The sequence below is a fragment of the Diplotaxodon limnothrissa genome, linkage group LG9 (genome assembly GCF_057381915.1).
Source record: "Diplotaxodon limnothrissa isolate DT_005_m linkage group LG9, D_limnothrissa_male_GT1.1, whole genome shotgun sequence".
Lineage (NCBI taxonomy): Eukaryota > Metazoa > Chordata > Actinopteri > Cichliformes > Cichlidae > Diplotaxodon > Diplotaxodon limnothrissa.
In genome coordinates, this window is record NC_140604.1 from 11358777 (window position 1) to 11362495 (window position 3719).

The following is a 3719-nucleotide window of genomic DNA, read 5'->3' on the forward strand; positions in this document are numbered from 1 at the left end:
AAACGAGCCCTCATTAATTTGATCATATTTGGTTCATGTCCTGGGATTCATGTATTCCTGGGATAGATGCTAGTGTGAAGGAATTCCCGAACCTGGGCGCATGACTTTGGGTAACTTGCATCAAAAACAAAGAAAAATGTTCTCAACAGTTCTTCATCAATCAGCCTATTAGTGCTTCCTAAATCTGCTTTTTGAAAAACTCCCAAAGGCACTTTTAAGAACCACGTCAGTCTTTTGTGCTTACTGCTGCCCTTATTTGTTTGTCTTTGTTTCTGCCTCTCTATTGGTCTCTCTCTCTCTCTCTCTCTCTCTGTGTGTGTGTGTGTGTGTGTGTGTGTGTGTGTGTTTCTGCTTATTCCCATGAGTGACTTCAAAATTCAACAACCTTTAATTGTCCTAGATAATCTGACTGATCAGCAGGAACTAATTGATGAGCTTTAACACCTTGATGACTTACTTGGTGAGCTGAAGCAAAAGAAAGCTCCAGTACCAGTGAAACCACCTGAACCAACAGTAAACTGGAAAAAAAGAGACAAAGATGGAAATGGACTCTATGCGGGGTCAAGATCAACCAGGACTCACTCACATAAGGGTCAGTACTGTTTCACTCAAGATAATTTGAAGATATAGATTGTATGGACACAAATCCATACATTTAATGTATTAATTAATTGAAATATCTGTACAGAGAAACAGGAAAGTCATTTGTTTTGACACAAAAGCACATTAAACAAACCACAGAATCTTATTGGGGATTTAAAAGTCACTTATAGCGTATTTGTTTTCTGTTGACGTCTTTCATTTTAAACCAGATGGGGAAGATCTCCACTGTCAGACAGGTTGTTTTGAGTGGGAAGCCGTGAGATATGAATTAGACAAGATTTTAAAGGAGGATCCCTTCACATGTCATGCATGTGCCCCAGACATGCTTGCAATTTCAGTGGATGGAAACCGCAAGCATTACCATTTCAAGAATGTAGCTGGGTACAGCAAAATATGTGTAGTAGCAATGTTTGTATCATTATGTATGTATTGCTGTTTTGTTCAGATGTGAGGAACAGGCCATGTTTGACGGCAGCTTCATAGCAAAGGATGAAGATGTGGGAAGATGTGCGCACTACATGCACAGCACATCCAGACATGTAAGACTGAACACTATAATTACATAGATAGAATTACGGTAACCTTTAACCCTGAGGAGATTGCGTAAATCATTGTCAGCAGCAATTAAATGCATTTTAGGTCTGTGGACAAGGTGTTTGTGGAGGGGAGTGGTCAGCAGCCAGAGAGACCTCCCAAAGATCCAGCAGCAAGGTAGATGAGGAGGGACTGGAGCTTGCAGTGTGTAGGTATGGAGTGCTGCTCAGTGCTCTAAATATGTACAGGGGTGACATTTTTGCTTATGCCTTGTACCTGCAACAAAAGCTGGCCAATAGACATATCACTTTTTCTGCATGGATGTTGTCTGCGAGTATTGGCCGTAACGTGAAAGAGTAACAAAAAGCTGTCCAGAGCTCCAGCACCTTCTTAGCATGAAGCCATTTCTTTCAGTATTTCATGCCAAAGTCAATGATTTCAAATGTCAGATATGGAATTCTGACTTTAATCACGTTATCTGAACACTTCACAGCAACACAAACACCTTTTGAGTCATTTATTTTTCTTTTGTCTCTGTGTGTATGTGCATTTGTGTGTGTGCGTGTGCTTATATCCAGGTGAAATGGAGTGGAGCATATCAGGATGGGGCTGGTTTGACACTAGGAGAGGAGGTGGAGCAGTGTCGTTCTTTCAAGGATTGCAGTTACCACAAAACATTAGTCCAAAGCATGTGAGAAGGCCAAATCCTGCACTAGATTTGAAGTGTCCAACTATGACGAGAGAAAATGGTAACATTATGTTTCCTTTGTTTGCAGGACAGACATGCTAACTCTTATGACCATGCACTGGAACCAACAAATGTTAGACAACCTGGCCACCTCTCTGACCCACCAATATCAGAAGATAATGATATTGGTATTGTATTTTTAGATGCTTACTCCTCTGTGTTCTAAATATTTGGAGTAAACATGTCTTTAATGTTTTGTTTTTTAATCCCAACTTTTTAATGTGGGCCACAAAAGCTCTTCTAAGCCAGCTTCGGTTGGCAGTGACTGACAGTCAACTGGATGACTGTGTCGGTGATATAAAGGAGTGGGCAGAAGTTGAGCAAAAACAGATTCAAAAGTTTGATGCTGATTGCACAATGACTTTATGTTAAGTGCAGCTATCTTATTCGTTCTAAGCAGCAACAACAAGCACACGTGAAGCACAAGCTTCAGCTGTCAACCTAAAATCACTTATGACTTCAGACGTTCTTTGTGAACTGGTCTCTAACTTTGTTCTAAATGCATTTCAGACTCTGTCAGCCTCAGAGCAAAGAGAAGGGCATTCGATATCATCATGGCAGTAAGAAGACTCGAGGAGGAAAAGAAGATTGTTGTTAGAGAGATGGACCATCACTGGAAATCTCTTTCAACTTATGATGATACCCTGAAAGAGCCGTCCTGCCAGTGACATATTTAAAAGTATGTATTTAAGTTATGCATACATACAAAATTTCAGTCAGTTCATCTGCACATAATAATCGATCAAAGTCCAAATGCCACCATCTCTATACACTAAAGACAATTAATGTATTGGTCATTAAATTATAGCATATTTCCATAAATTATGTGGTTTAACGTATTTGTCATGACATTCTAAATTTTATACTACATAATAATAATAATGAAAACTTTAAGTCTCAACATAAAAAAGTACTACAAGTTCGCACATCTCAATGAACCTTAGATTTTTGATTTTGATTTGCAGTAGCAGTACTCAATACAATTACACCAGCCTTCATAGTTATAACTAAACAAAATACATGCTTCTAATGCCAACTTTATTTGAGAAAGTACAGGAAAGAGAGTGATGAGTTTATGGGCTCAGTTGCTGGTTTCAGATCATATTCATGGCAACAGGACACTGACTGTGTGAATTACAGCCCCCAGTACAGTCAAAAGGACCCGATTAATGCAGTGATGCGAACTGCTTAAAATGAACACAATCAGTTCACTTGTCAGTGAACAGCAAAGACCAATGTGGTATCTGGATGTGTGGATCTTTGGTTCCACATATTTTTGACACTTTCCCCCATAGACAGTACACAACTACAGTTTGCAGGCATTATATTTTACTTGTTTGTAGAAAAACAGTCAACACAACATCATGAAAAGACTTGCTCAGTGGCTGAAGGAGGTGGCACATCTGGCATGGCAAAGTGGGGGATGTAAAAAAAAACCTGAAATCTACTGGCATGCGGAAGTATTCTTTTCTTTTATTTGAGTATACTATGTTGACATTTGTCCCTGTTGTGCTGACATGTGATACCAAACACCCAGGAAAGCAGGCATATGAATGACTACAGATCTTCCTTACTGAACTTATGCATAAGCTTCATTTAATTTCTGCTCAACGTGTGGACTGAGTGTTTTGTTTTGTAGCCCATCTTATGCAAATTGTAGTTTCATAATGGTGAACATCACTGTTAAGGACAGGCTAGTTTAAGGTCTATCCAAATCTCACTGAATGTCTCTTCTCTTTTCCTATGTCCTTAGCAAATCCCCTACCAACTTTTCAAAGAGGTTAGAAATTGGAGATCATAGGTACTTTTGGCATGCACTCCTGGTCTCCACCAC

At 39.4% G+C, this 3719-nt stretch overlaps 1 pseudogene; it reads left to right on the forward strand.

Moving 5' to 3' along the window:
- Positions 1-1377: 1377 nt before the first annotated feature.
- On the forward strand, positions 1378-2553 carry LOC146625182 (uncharacterized; annotated as a pseudogene).
- Positions 2554-3719: the final 1166 nt, after the last annotated feature.